The sequence below is a fragment of the Ylistrum balloti genome, unplaced genomic scaffold (genome assembly GCF_031769215.1).
Source record: "Ylistrum balloti isolate Yb309-2 unplaced genomic scaffold, AGI_CSIRO_Ybal_v1 Utg370890, whole genome shotgun sequence".
Taxonomy (NCBI): domain Eukaryota; kingdom Metazoa; phylum Mollusca; class Bivalvia; order Pectinida; family Pectinidae; genus Ylistrum; species Ylistrum balloti.
Window position 1 is genome coordinate 15,805 of NW_026782506.1, and position 15,804 is coordinate 31,608.

The following is a 15,804-nucleotide window of genomic DNA, read 5'->3' on the forward strand; positions in this document are numbered from 1 at the left end:
TGTTCATGAAAAATGCATTCTCCTTACACAGACAGAATGTCATTTTCCTCCAATAAATAGATAATATTACTCGTGTTTGTTCATAACTGTAAAAAAAGCTGTATACGTAGATTACATTCATGTAAATAATCTTAAACTTTAGATCAAGCTGCCGTTCTTTTGCATTTCCAGGCTTGGATTACGTACTCTATGATATATTACGGTCTTATATCGAATACAACATTCCAGGAAAAAATGACAGATAAAATATTATATTGAAGTTGTGTTATTGTCCTTGGTCAGGTATTGGTAGAACACATGACATCATCGTTCAATAGTATGAACTTCAACGTCTCCAATTATGTTCATATGGATCAAGTATATGACAGCGGAAAGAAATATCGGAGCTACGTTTGTGCGTATACCCATGACACGCAGCACCATAAAAATTATTCCACGTACCCAATAATATGAAATCATCGAAATTTAATTTCATTACTACAGAAGTCTTTTTAATGTCACTGTGGGAGTTGTATATCATTAAAAAATGATTACTGTTTTAATATTATAAGATACGCCTTTAATTGATTTGCAAATCGTTCTTATTAAGGCGTGTTTTGACATGTGAATTTTCATGTGCAATTATAAAGACCAAGTTGATCTGCTGTTGCTTCATTCGTCTGACGTTGATCCAAAATGACTTTGTTGTGGCATTCTGTGTTCCTTTTGATTTACATTTGCGATTGTGCGACTTCAAAATTATGTCAAAATATGAACACTGTTAATGGCAATACCTCTGGATATGAAAAATACCAGATGACCACTGTGGATATAATTACCGACATAGGTCCACAGATGTGTGTAAAGGAATGCAGACTACGTCCAGACTGTGGAGAAGTTGTGTATAAAAGAAGAGATTTGACATGCGTACTTACGACAAACACCAACACCATCGACTCAAGGGATCACATTCAGGTAATAACCCGTGTAGATACATGCAAGTTAATTTAAGTTCACTCGTTCCGAAAGACCATCATAGAGCTTTATCGATAATGCCACGTTCGTCGTTTGTCTGTAAACTAAAAACCAAACAAGTACACAAAGGCTCTTTTAGTCACGATCAGATGCATTGATGGAATAGGTTTGGTTATAAAATTACTTACTGAATGTTATCATTGATCTTTCATCTTTATCTTCTGATGAAAATGTGTTTTTTTTTTTTTTTTTTTTACAAGATGTAAATACTGAATATATTGATCTCTCATCTTTATCTTCTGGTGAAAACGTGAATTATTTACTGAATGTTATCATAAGATATTCATATATCAATCGTCAGTGCTTTTGATATAAGAATTATTTTTTAAAAATTATTTGTATAATGGTGACGTATATTCTACATCACTTGTTTAACACGTATAATGATAAGAATGAAGTTTCAATAAGTTACACTTTCTTAACGGAAGAGGAATTTTCTAACGTTGTCATGTGGACAACACCAATAAATTTGTTCAATTCGTCAATCGATATAGACTATATCAGCGAGAACACAAGTAATGTATAAGATCGTCAAATCAATAGTATCATTTTTTCTAACTCGTTAATAGGCGATAAATCCTCGAACTACTCGACAGGATTAATCTACTATTGGATAACTTACCGCGATATCCCGAGCTCTGTGCCCACCACCTTAACGTCGTACCCCTAGCTCTGTGCCCACCACCTTAACATCGCACCCCGAGCTCTGTGCCCACCACCATAACGTCGCATCCGAGCTGTGTGCCCAATACCTAAACATCTTACACCAAGCTCTATTCCCATCATTAAAACGTCGTAGCCCAAGCTCTATTCTCATCACCAAAACGTCGTATCCTGACCTCTTTGCTCACAACTTAAGCGCTTGACGTCTGCTTGATCTTGGAAAGAGTGTTTTGCAGACCCAAATGTCCAGCAGTTCTATTGATATGGATGACAACTTCTCATATCCCATTTGGACTTCTTCTATACAACAAATTGTCATATTGCATCCCTCAATGGATTTAAATGACGGTTTCTTCTTTTCTTTTGTCCATGCATCTCAAAATGATTATTTTGTTTTTCTTTTAAAGTGGGCTCCAGTACCTTTAGGGCTTTCTCATGTTCAAGTGTCATACGTTGGTTATGTATATATTGTGTTCCTATTTGAGAATGTGACAATACTAATTTGGATTAACCAAGATTTACAGGACGGATGTCGTCGATGAAGCAGAAGACTCTTACACTTACGAACCACCTTGTCTTATTTTCCCGATACTTTTATTCAGAAACCTCAATGTAAATCTTTCCTTTGATCATATTTTGCCTTAGCTTTATTGAATATGAGTTTGGATCATAATGATATTGACACATCGGTATTTCCTTGTCGTTGTATAGATGACACTTTAGTTTCAATCCCACGGACAAGAGTTGTTTAAACACTTTCTGGATTGTACACAAAAACACGCAAATGAATAGCACATTTCAATACATATTTAGAGTTGGATACACTAGAGGCAAAACTATGAAGATGCAGCTGTCCTTCTATTACCCGTCATTGAAGCAAAAGGCATACATTTTAAAACTCAGGAGGTGACTAATCAAAGTTGAAATTGATCGAAAGAAAGTAATAATCTAACTTGGGATGTGTAATACCCACATAATTAAATAAATTGCGTTATTTTCATATATCAGATAATTTAATTCTGAGCCATGACACTATTCGAATGAATTGAAATGCATTGTGCAGGTTACCGCAAACCTGGTTCGTGTAGCAAACAAAGTCTTATTGCTCCCTCTGCTTTACCTCGACTTGCCAGTAACCGGAATTCAGATCAAGTGTCGAGCACCAAGAAGAGTTTGATAACTGAGTTAGTGTTTCTTCTATACTGGGTAAGGGATAGGCATCGAGGATTAGATGCTTACTACGTTCAGCTGACCATAGTCAACGCAGAACCTTATCGTAACATCTTTCTTCTAGACTAGAGGAATAAAAAAGATAACAAAAACCAGATAGTGGACATATTACTTAATATCTATATTACATTGTGATTTTCATGTTGAAAGCAAGACCACGACGATATGATGCGAATTGTGATACTTGAATACTATCAATAAAATCAATATATATATAGTATATTTCAAAGTACACTAATATAGGTATTAACTGATTAAATTACAAGGGCTTAGACGAGTTCGACTAGTCTTATTCAATTTGCCATTCATTTAATATTGTTCTCATTTCGCAAACAACGAAATTGAACCTTTATATTATTTACAAATCTTCATAGAACCATGCTTTTTTAACACTTAGGCACTTAACATTGCTGGCGAGTCCTTGAAGCACAAGAGCTCTACTATATCTTATCCAAATTTTTATTAAATGATGCCTTTCCTTTATATATCCACAAGAATAGTTTGTATCTTGCTATCTAAACAGTAAGTAATTAAATAGATGAACAAATGAATAAATAAAATAAAACAAATAGATAATAATTTCTGGGATATTGCATATTTCAAAGTTGAATTACTTTCAACCATTGTTCCACACTTTATCTAGTTCTTTTAAAACTTTTCACGGAGAAATGTCATTTTGTTTCCCTTAACATTATCAAGGTATATCTTTATTCTCACTATAACACCATGATACTACAGTTAGTTACATATTGTACGATGAATATCACAACATTCTTTGAATGAGACAAATAAAAGGAGAAACATTTCTTTTAAGATAAGATCATGAATTAAAGTTATGCCTTTACTAAACCGATTTTGAATATTTTTATTCCCATTACTTAAGGTTTGGTTGAACCAATTAACATAGTGATATTTTCATAATTATTCATCTGAAATAAAAAGAGAGAAAACGTACTCTTTAGCTTCCTAATATGTTCTGAAATATGCCTCCCTAAATGTTTTGATTTTAACCACCATTTTCGTTGTCCTAATAAATTCAAAATTATGTCTCGGTTTTTTTTTATGTTCTATATCCGATTTCAAATTTGTATTGAGAAGTGGTATTTACTTTTGTTCAATCCAGAAGATAATTTAATATTTCACTGATGCAAAAATGAAGAGAGCAACATAGAAAATTTCTAACGCTTACAATGACAAGGAAATGACAATAACCACAACACTCTTCTTTTTCTGTACTAATACAAAAATATTGTTGGGATTTGTAGGAAAATGAAATAATCTGACAAAGTGGAAAAAACAAAGTCACAAGTAATGTGAAAAAGATATTAAATTGGAAGGTACACTGACCTGATTTTTTTTTTAGAATTTATAAAGATGTGATCTTCAGTAAGTTTATATCTATATGATATTTTATAAAACGAGTTTTAGTTTTTATTTCTGCGAGACTTGTCGAAAAAAAAACTATACCTTCGAGACGGAACTGAATTGATAAAAAGATTTCTGCCGATGCAGATAATATATAAACTATAGGGTATGTTTTACAACTAACAATTTAAGGAAATAGTTCTTTGTGGAATTAACTGAATAACTTTGATGAAATTCAGATTTCGAATTATTACAAAACATCGCCAAGTACATGTGCATGTTCTGAAACACTATTCGAATTAGTCAAAATGTGGCAGGTGGTATATAACAAACCTCTGGGACAAAAGTACCCCAGCAGTGTTAACGACATGCCATATCAGACACATAATAAAACAAACCACACCAGGTGTTTTATATTAAAGAGTGATATTAGACCGTATCAGTACAGTTTTTATATATAAAAATCATCGAATAGAAATTAAGCAATATCAATTGAAAGAATCATGAATAATGATACACGTTACCGCCATAATAAATTAACCAAGCATTAACTCATTATAAAAAAATATTGTATTTATCCTCTGAGGAAAAAAGACAGAATATTTGATGAATTATTGCCAGTCATTTCGGATTTGTTTTTACTTTCATTTAATTGATTTTTACTCCTGACTCCAGGTAGGGATTATACATGAATCGATTGGGAAAATGGACCAATCTGCTGTTAATCAGCTGAAGTAGTAATGTCAATCTTTGTATCTTGTTGATCAGTAAAGACTACAATCATAACTACGAAAGCCATTCGTTTATATATAACATTATGATTCAATATCGTACGACGTCATATTTTGTTGTCTCCAGTTTATTCATATTATACTTAGTCCAAGATGGTTACACTATTCTCAGCAAGACCTGTAAGATAACAAATAAAACTACTTTTTTTTAAAGTTTGGAATTTCACATTTAACTTACTGCTATTAACTCATTTGATTAAGGTGTTTAATTGCTTGATAATTGTTTTCAAATACTGATACTTGACAAAGATTTCTTTAGAGGTCTAACAATAAAGTTGCAGCGATGGGTCCCAGAGGAAAACCCACGTGGTCTGGTAGGTAACCCCTTACCTTTTCAATTTCTTTCCGGAAATCGAACCTCGGTGAAATACGAGTGCGTTACCACTGAACCACCTGACCACGCATTCACCATTCATTTAAAGGGACATCACGATAAAACATAAATTCATTTATTGATTGCATTTCCATCTAAGTTTCTATGTTATCCTGATATTAATGGTCGACTTCCAATGTCCACTTTGACAATGTCTTCGGTTCGGGAAACCCCTCTCAGATTTAGCACTGAAAACGTTACGTAATAATTTTGAAAATGAGGCATTCAATTTTGTGAACACGAATACCTGATGGCGGGCAGAAAGAATAGCGACAGTAGTGACACAGTCAGTAAAATTCCGTTTTTAGCACCGGATTTTGTTAAAGGTGTGGCAAATGTTATTTCATAACTCTAAGACAATTCAGAATTACGGCATAAGTGACCTTTAATCGCCAACAATGTCCATGTAGATTCAGACGGCTCTGTATTGTGCGAATGCATTATCATATATGAGGCAAGAATTGACATATCCAGACTATGATCATTTCCTTTCTGAATTATGAATTAACATCTTTATGTTCGTAATTAAGTTAAAACCAACTGTAATGGTTCATAAGCTCATACACTAGAAATATATATACAATTAAGATAAAAAAAATCGTTTTACCTTTAGCCGTTTAAATAAGGGTTAAAGAATGCCGATACGTTTCACAATTCCTAAATTCCTAAACTATCTGAAAAGTTGAACTCATTATTGAAATGAATTCACCACCAGTTGTAGGATTTCAATGGAACTACTTGTGGGTTTTTGTTGCATGTTTTCTATAGTGTACAAAAAAAAAGAATCAATAATATACCACTATATCAACTTAAATTCAATAAAACTAGGGCAAATATTTGACTCCTGAATAACTACATGAAGAAAAAGACCATGTGTCAAGGAACAGTAAACGTCTTACGCTTATTTGATGGCACCCGTCATGTAAACTTTGGACAATCAAAGTTAATTATGTCACGTTCGCAAATGCGAAAAATCATGACAATGGGAAATGGCCCACGAACATCGAATCAAGTGCGACAAGTAAACATCCATAGGTTGGTAATGAAGGAATGCTGCTCTTCAGAAAAATTTAAAATTCACAATAGGGAAATTGCAATCAAAACGCTTATCATTTGGCATGATGGAAAGCTTTCTGTGTTGACTTCGTTGGAGGAAAAGATTGAGATAAGCGGCTGACGTAGTAGAGTCTGTCAAGTCTTTGATTTCCTTTTCTGGAGGGTACATACGATGGACGTCGTCAATATAGTTCTAGTTATCTAAAGACAAAACGTCATCAATATATATTAAATATATCAAATTTAAAGTAAATGTATCAATATAAGTTAATTGGCTTTGTAATGTCTCTGTGCCCTGTTTTGATCAGCTTTTCGATAAATTCAACCTCGTATGAAAACAAAAACTGCGTATATTATTAATAATGGAATCGATCGAAAGCAATCAGAATTTGTTTCCAATAACATTATTTTGTTTATTATCATAATTAACATTCCAATAATTGATTTTTTTTTGTGTATTTGAAAATATTTTAACAAAAAAAGGTCGCTTGCTCTAGATGCCAAAGCTGTGAATATCGAGGAAGGAATATAACGATGAACATGTTCACAAGGAATTCAAGTAAATAGCACATCATCTATTTCCACAAAGATACTATCTTCAAAGAATTCAAATTTCTCATTTTTTTTTTCATTTCAAAGCTTACTTAATATACAAGAACGTTATGCACTATTGCATTATTTGTATCAGCTTCAATTGACTGAAAAAAGTCAAACTGATAGAGGCTGAATGTGGAGACGGTTTGCTACGTTATCACAAAAACTTCACTTAGTATAAATTTTTCATTTATACATTTTTGCAATTTCATCAACAGAACAGTGCTTTTCATGTTTACTGTGGTATTAAGTCTAGGCAGCGGGTTAAACATGTATAACAACACTGTTCAATTCATAAACATCGTGTGCGCTAGCCATGGTAAAGTGAAATCCATGCCTCGATTTTAATTTCCTGACCCAAGACACTGTTTTGACTGTTTATGTGTTGAAAGGAATTGATCACAGAAATTAAAAACTAAATTGCTGAAAAAGTTTATTAGTCAGAAAATCCAATGAAATGCTACATATTATCACAGCTTTGGTTAGCTGCATTCTCTGCTACAACCTAAATTCCTCGGCTCGAGCCATATATTTCGTTTGTTTATGTTTAAAGGAATTAATTGTTTTAAAGAAACTTTCCATTGTCATTGCCATTTTTGCTGTTGATATATATACAGGTATGAATAGTGGTTATTCTCCCACCTCTGCCCATGTAGGATAGACATGTCCCATGTGGAACACCCATGGAGGATAAATCTATCCCACATGACTGCACTCGGTGACCTCAGTCGGCTATCACAACTGACTCAAACCGACGAGTGGATGCTTTGTTTGCAGGTTCCGTAATGCGCGACTGTAACATCACAGTTAACAATCCTTGTCCAGTGAACACAAATAAACGTCGGAGGATCATCTATGACTCTGATTCTGAATGAACACAAGCGTGACACTCACACCATTGCAATTTTTCGCGCGCATAAACAATTGACGTCATTATAAACTGGGAAATCCCCTTTTTGTCCATGACATCGCGGCAAGCCTACCTTACCTTAATAAATGATACGGAGTTAACTGTTGTTCAATACAAGTATTTTCATGTATCTATCGTTAATTAAAATATTTAATTTCCAAAAAATAAATATTTCTAATGGTTATTCATATTGCGTTTGTAATCTGTCATTTTGCTCTCGCGGAAGAATGTAGAATTTTGGAAACATGAATGGTGATATTCATGCGACATTCAGACACTTGTACCGTTTTTTTTACGTCGTGGCGGAAATAATTGGGTGGGAGAAAAATAATCAACCCCTACCCTCAGAGATGTGACAGAGAAATCTCCAACCCTCGGGGTGATTTTTTTGTAGTCTAACCCTAGGCAGAGCTCGGGTTAGACAACAACAAAAATCACCCCTCGGGTTGGAGATTTCTCTATCACACCCTCAGGGTAGGGGAAGATTCTATTAATCATATGTACTGCCTCATTATGAGCATGAAGAAAAACGTCCTTTTTAAAATTTTATGTATCATTAATGTTTATGAAACAGACTTACCTTGGATCCTGCACAAATCAGATATGTGGGAAGAGGACGAGATGTGTAGCATTGACAAGTGAAGGACAGACATGTGTACAACTAGACATGAAAGGTAGGAATTCTTTTAAGTGAAGGCTTCTGAAACAAGAACAAAACCAGATGCTTTCAAAGAACGTTTCTCATAACTCCTCATCAATTTTGATTAATTTCGTTTTATTACTCAGTTTGGCGAGCATTACATCAGAATTGTTATCACAGAAAACGTATCTATAATCGTCAGGTAGTGCAACACATTGCTATGTATCATAGTGGTGAACAATCAATTGAGGGGTACAATGATGTTATTGTTTAACTACAGCAGTTCACTAGTTTGTCTTATATTGTGTTGAATTTTGAAAACTTAAAACTATCAACACCAATTAATTGTAATATGGAGGAAATTTGTAGTGAAAAAATTAAAGGAAAATATTTTCATGCAAAGCTAGAGAAAAACGGCAAGAAGTTTAATACATGCAGAAAAGGTTATATAAAAGAAATATGTTAAACAACGACGTACTAAAATCAAAACACAAACATGGGTTTCACAAATACTAGGTGTATCACTATCAGTTAACCGCCAGCGATCAATTGATAACTAACAGACAACTGTTTTAAATGTTACTCAATGTAAGTATATTCTGTAATATCAAATTCTTAGAAATCAGTATCTAAACATTACAGAAGGATCAATCAGGTTGCAAAATGGCTCCAATCCCTCTGAAGGTCGGGTCGAAATCTACTATGGCGGCGTGTGGGGAGCTATAAGTGGCAGGAGCGACTGGACACTCAATAACGCAAAAGTTGTGTGCAGGCAATTGCGATACAGGTTAACAATATCAACTTTTAAAAGTTTCTCTAACAGTCATGGAAATTGCTTCGAACTGACATACGTTAGGTCACTATGTGTTACGGTTCCGCTTAATTCATGCAACAGCTGTTACGAAAAAAAATGCCTTACCTTATGTGGCCAAAATCTTTAAGGAAAAATACTCTCACCTTATCAAACAAGGTTCTACCCGGTAAAAACAGTCATTTAGTTAATATACATTTTGTGTACATGATGTCACAATGATTAAGTGCTGAATATGTTTTAAGATTTTCGTTCCAAATGACTTCATATTACACATCCGTTGTTGTAAAGAATAAGTTTATAACACTTTACATGTTTTTTAAATTCTATAATAACAATGTGAAGAAAACTTGTCAACCGTCTCTAGTTACTCTCTGAGTAAAGATATGCATAATTTTTAAAGAAACTTTGAGATCTTTTACTGTATCTATTACATAATTCACTGGTGTCTTTTGTACAGGAGGTAGGCATTTCTTGCTGTCTTTTAGTTCCCGAAGTTTGCTGTTACCTGCATGCCGCGTTTTAATTGATTCTATTCTGGGCACGGTTTATAATATACGCGTGCCTAATATATTTCTGGAATTATCAGATAACATGTAACTTACGAAAATTATTGAATAACTTTGCTAGTGGATCTCCTAATCTAGATTTTGAAATTTCTTTTGGTCAGTTTTGGGGGTTTTTTTCAGTCACCTCCTTGGTTTCCAGTTATAGGCCCATAATATTACTCACAAGAAGCACAACAAAGCAATGTAATGCATGTATACTCATTTGTTCGGCTCAACTGTATCTAAATGTCCAAGTACTATAATATTTCGCTTTACTGCATTTATTTTTAAGTTTTGCATTAATGTCATTCACTTGTTTGTCTATAGTACAATTACCCATTCTGGACCAGGTAGTGCCTCTGTTTTGTATATCTATACATGTACAGCAGTTATTCAGCAGTGTACTTTATTGTATACATTTTACTGTTTTCAGTTATGGTGTTCCATTGCCTAAACTCTTGGTTGGGGGAGCAGATATATATTTGCTCAATTTAGTCACCTGTGTCGGGACAGAGGAGATGTTGATAGAATGTATCAGATCAGAATTTGGCAATTGGGGTCCATCTAATAATGCATACGATTATGTTGGTGTGATATGCAGTAATTCATCATTCGATGAAGGAGGGAAAGGTAATGTTCTATTGTCAAGACCTACCTGGAAACTTTAATATCTGTTTTGATAAACACGTCATTCAAACTCGATAACATAATGACTGGGTATTACGGAAAGAGTAATTTATCTAATTTATCGACAACAATCGCGATGTAAAATCGAGTTATTGTCAAAATGTTAAAATAAGAAGCAAGTAAGAAATAGCAGACACACCAATCACCACTGACCAGTATTGTATATATGATCGCCATCGGTCGGAAGCTGAAACCATGTGTTTTCGGTAATGTACGTCGATGAATTTTGACATATGCACGAGGTAGATAATCACATCTTGCATGTGGATTAGGCGGCAGGTCATGTAGAAGTGTCCATATTGTCTGTTATTTCAAATAACAGAGTTGATTCCAAAAGGTTTTGTAGATAAATTTATTACTGTTTTAAAGCATCATCACCCTGACATCAAAGATTGGTTATAATTGAATTGCCATGCCTTTCAGTAAGACTGCTCCTGATATTTATCAGTTGTTGCTGTGAACAAAACTTGTAAATTTATTGAATTGTAGAGAAGAAATTTACTGATGCAAGTTAAATTGATCAAATGTTGAAGTGATTTTGATATCGGTATTGGAAAATACTGATTTCTTTCATTTTTTATTTTGCTTTGCTCATTTTGGTATGATGACTCTAAAATTGAAACTTATGCAGCGTGTTATCATAAAATCATGTCTTAAAGTATGATCTGCCAGCATTTTTCCTGATGAATATTAAGAACAATTATTCTTGGGGTTTCGGTTGTTGTGAAATCAGCATAATATTATTTTTAATGGCAAAATATAACAAAAGCGGCGTTGAACTAAAAAGTTTCGGATTTTTTCAGGCAAAAAAAAGTCGTTTACGTGAATATTGGCAGAAAATCTTGAACAAGTTCGATCGTTACCAAATAATTCATTTGTGACACATGATATGTTTGCAGTACCGATACGACTCTCGGGAGGATCGAGTGAGGCTGAAGGTGTTTTGGAGGTATTTTATGCAGGATACTGGGGAACCGTGGCATGTACTTTAAATTACATCGCTAAAGAAGAAGCCGACATTATTTGCAAGCAATTGAACTATTCGTAAGTTTCCTGTATAAAAACATGAGGAAAACTTAGCATTATCATCACGTATGTCGCAGTGTAACATTTCCATCAGGTTGTTTTCAATGAAATTGCATAATTCGCTACAAATATTTTGATATGGCTGATAAAATGTATCTGATAATAGTCAAACAGTCTCGTGTCAGCCTACTCTACAAATCTTTTGCCAATTCAAATTTTATAACATACAAATACTCACTGTACTTTATCGTCATATTAAGACAGGACAAAACTAGTCAAAATCCATATTGTTGTCATTCAGAAAATACTAACACAAAGAAATCTTGACTTTTCACAAATATTATGGGAATGAAAAACCACCTTTCCACCACTCGAATTAGCGATCCTTCTAACGCTTGACTGCATGGAGATTCAAACCAGCCGAGTAATAATTGAGATCTTGAAATAACGCTAGATAACAAAGACACCTTGTCGTCGACTGAACGTCGATAGTCACAAGACTGATGAAAAACAATTAATTATTCAGAGGAAATAGGAAAGTTCAAACCATAACCTAGATAACAATATCACCCCAATGACTTGTTGAACGATAGTGGAAATAGGAGACCACTATGATACACTTAAAATCTTCATGCATACATGTGCCTTTCCTAATATGTAACACCCCTTGGCACGCATACAGGTAATGCCGGCATTCGGAATGACAATATCAGTCAATCATAATCAGGACGTTAAATACGATATATTATATGACCGATAGTTACTATACGAATTTTCCAACAATGTACTATATGCCCTATATACCCAAATATCTTCAATTGTTCTTTCGACATTATGTTCTACATTTTCTACTAAGACTTTAAACACCTAATACATTACCGTTCTCACCATGAGAGGTAAATATTTAGGTAAGGTTTGTGAAGGTTTCTTTAAGAGAGACATTAGAACCAAGGAATCTGTTAGAAATAAAAGACTCTCCCAGCACAACTGGTTGTTTGATGTTTTAAAAGCAGATGGCAATAACTTTACTGATGATCAAGAGATGTCAGATAAGTGTTTTAAAAATCACCAGAAAAGAAAACCATAACTCGAAGGTCAAAACGTCGGTGTTGATGATGATACGTGGCAAAACGTATTAATATTATCCATAGAGAATAAAACCAAGAGTAAACACTTTATTTCAGTTCACTTTACAAATCTTCAATCCAAAACAGATTTCCCCCTTTGCTCGTTTTTCTTTTAAATGAGCACATAGCAATATTGTCAATCAGTGTCAATAGCTTTTCACAAAATTCTAAACTACTATTTTTGGGCAATTCATTTGATACTGTTTGAAGATGTGTTTAGCACCTAATTACTAATGGACTCCAGGAAGTTGTATTTTTTATCTTCTTTTATATTCTTTATTTTTCTGTATAGGTTACTCAAATTACTGAATATTTTCGCATTAATTGGTCGACAAGTGATGAATTCACATTTTTGTATGGAAATTGGAGTGGAGCATATTAATGCAAGGTGATTAGAGGTGTACACTATAATTTGAAAAAAAAGTGGCTTCTGCCTTATTCAGAACCCCTGTGATACCGGTTTTTGATGTCTGACTCCAGATTTTAAAATTGAAGAAAAAAATAACAATAAAAATAAAGAAAACGTATATTTGAAGTAGCATGAGTATTGAAAAAAGGCATTGTATGTCTTTTTTTTTTAATTTCACTATTTGATGTTTGAATATGCAGGTCTTTTATATACATTATGTTTTTAACGTCAGAATTTTCCAACCCCTATATACTGAAAACCGCTATGGTTGGGAAAGTAGCTTGGTTCACACTTTTGTAAATATAGCATTAGAACTAAGTAATAGTGAAAATGTTAACCCTTGTTTGTTTGCACTTCTATAAACTTTTGTTTTGTACAGTGCATAACGTAAATATAATTTTGATAAGAACGGCCCTAAATTCACTCTACCAATATATGTTTTAGTATTACTGATGTGATACAACTTATGATATGTGCATTGCATGCTATTTTATTCAAACCAACTATTGTATGATGAAATATTAATTTCAGCTCTATTTCAAAACATTTCCTTACTAGAGTCCGCTCTGATCCTCTATACCTCTTTAAACTAACTATCACAAGTGAAGGGAAATGTTTAGATATTCGAATGACCAATCATATTCGAATCATTGGTCACCATGACAACGAACACATACCGAACAAAATTGTTGGAAAATCAGATTTTGAATTTCTACTTCACGTGCTTAATGACATTCTGATGAACAATATGATCATATATAACAAGATCTTAACAATGTTGTTGCTATTATCATTACAGAAAATGAAATCTATAAAAGGCTTGTAATTGCTTTTAGAACACTTATTCAATACTTCATTACTCACAACATGTTTATAAGATGCATTTTCATTCAATAATTCAGAAGTTAAACTATTCATAAACACAACCATCACATTTAACAAAAATCCAATTTTTTGTCATGATAAAAATGTTTAAAATAAGAAACAAAATTATTTTGCCTTGAAATTTAATAGATATCTTTTTTTATTTTCCTGTTAGATATGGAGGTTGTAGCAAAACTATTAATTCTGTAGTAAAAATCTTTCCCAATGCATTGAAATTTAGGCAGACGGAAATGAAATTTGCTATTTTTAAAACTTGTAATGTTCTAAAAGCGAGTTGCTGATCATGGCAACAATCGTGAATCAGAAAATTTCTGGCATATGTAAACACAATACTATGACGTTCCTTGTGAAAATTCATGTCGAAGCAAAATGATTTTGCTCAATTTCACTTAAAAATCCTAGGAGTTAAGTGATTTTAGTAGAAATTACATATCAAAGCTTCACATTATTTGATGGCACTTCATTCTAGTTCTCCAACATATCACACTTCATGTACAGACGGGTTGGGTTAGCGAAGTTTGCACATGTTCCCGAAAGAAAAATCGAATGCCTTGAAGCACAATTGAACAATCACGATATGAAATATACACTTGGCAATAAGTTAAGGTCGACACTGATTTTCATTTTGTAAAAAATCCTTGTTGTTTTCTTTGCAATGTCTCTTCTTGCATTTGGCGCCGTATGCCACCAAGCTGTACACTCAACAATGACCAGGGTACCCCGCACCATGACAAACAATAGTTTGCTTTGCTACCTAAGGCAGCGTGTATATCTGGAAAATCATACACATACATAAAATGGAACATAGAAAATTGACATATGCTGAAAGATGGCATGCTTTTGGAATGGTTCAAAGTGGTATGTCATACAGGTAATTGGCTGCACGCTTCAATAACAGCCATCCTGTTAGGTTTTGGTTAACGCAGGGCCTCGACAAAACCTTGCATGTTGATGAGCGTCTCAGGTCTGTTTGAGCTCTAAAGGCAAAAGCTACAGAAGAACGACTTCTGTGTATACAAACAAGGCGAGTCCGATTCACAAGTATCAAAAGGCCCGGAGGATAGCGTAACGTCAATGCTCGTGGTGTTTGGTTTCAGCGAATAGTGTAATGGTCTGATGAAAGCAGCTTTTCTACTTGGTTGAACAGATGACAGGGTCAGTGTTTGGTGTTACTGTTTGAGGATGCTTTTCTCTAAAGTGTAAGCTTCAAATTGGCAGAAGTACCGTCATCAGATCCTTCGACTTTTAGTTATTCCGCATTTCGATGTCCAGCTTTTGCCAGATTGGCCTATTCTAATGGATGGGTGACAATGCGAAATGAAACGGATCCCGCATGGTGCAAGACTGTCTTCAACAAAAAGTGATAGTGACGCTCCTATGACCTGCAATGTTACAAGTCAAGAAGCTAATTGAGCATAATTTGGACTCTATCGAACAAAAAGTCAATGCATCCAAAATGCTAAACAATTAAAGAATTACCGGCTGTATTGATTCAGTCGTTTATATTTCTGCTAGTGACATCTTTTGCATTTCTGATGTTTACATTGGATCTGGAAGGTAAATATCAATGAATGCAGATAACAATACCTTTTAATCTTATAATACATTGTTTTTTACAACATGTGTTTGTATTAAAAACACGATGATCAATGTTTTACAGTATGCAAAAAAATGA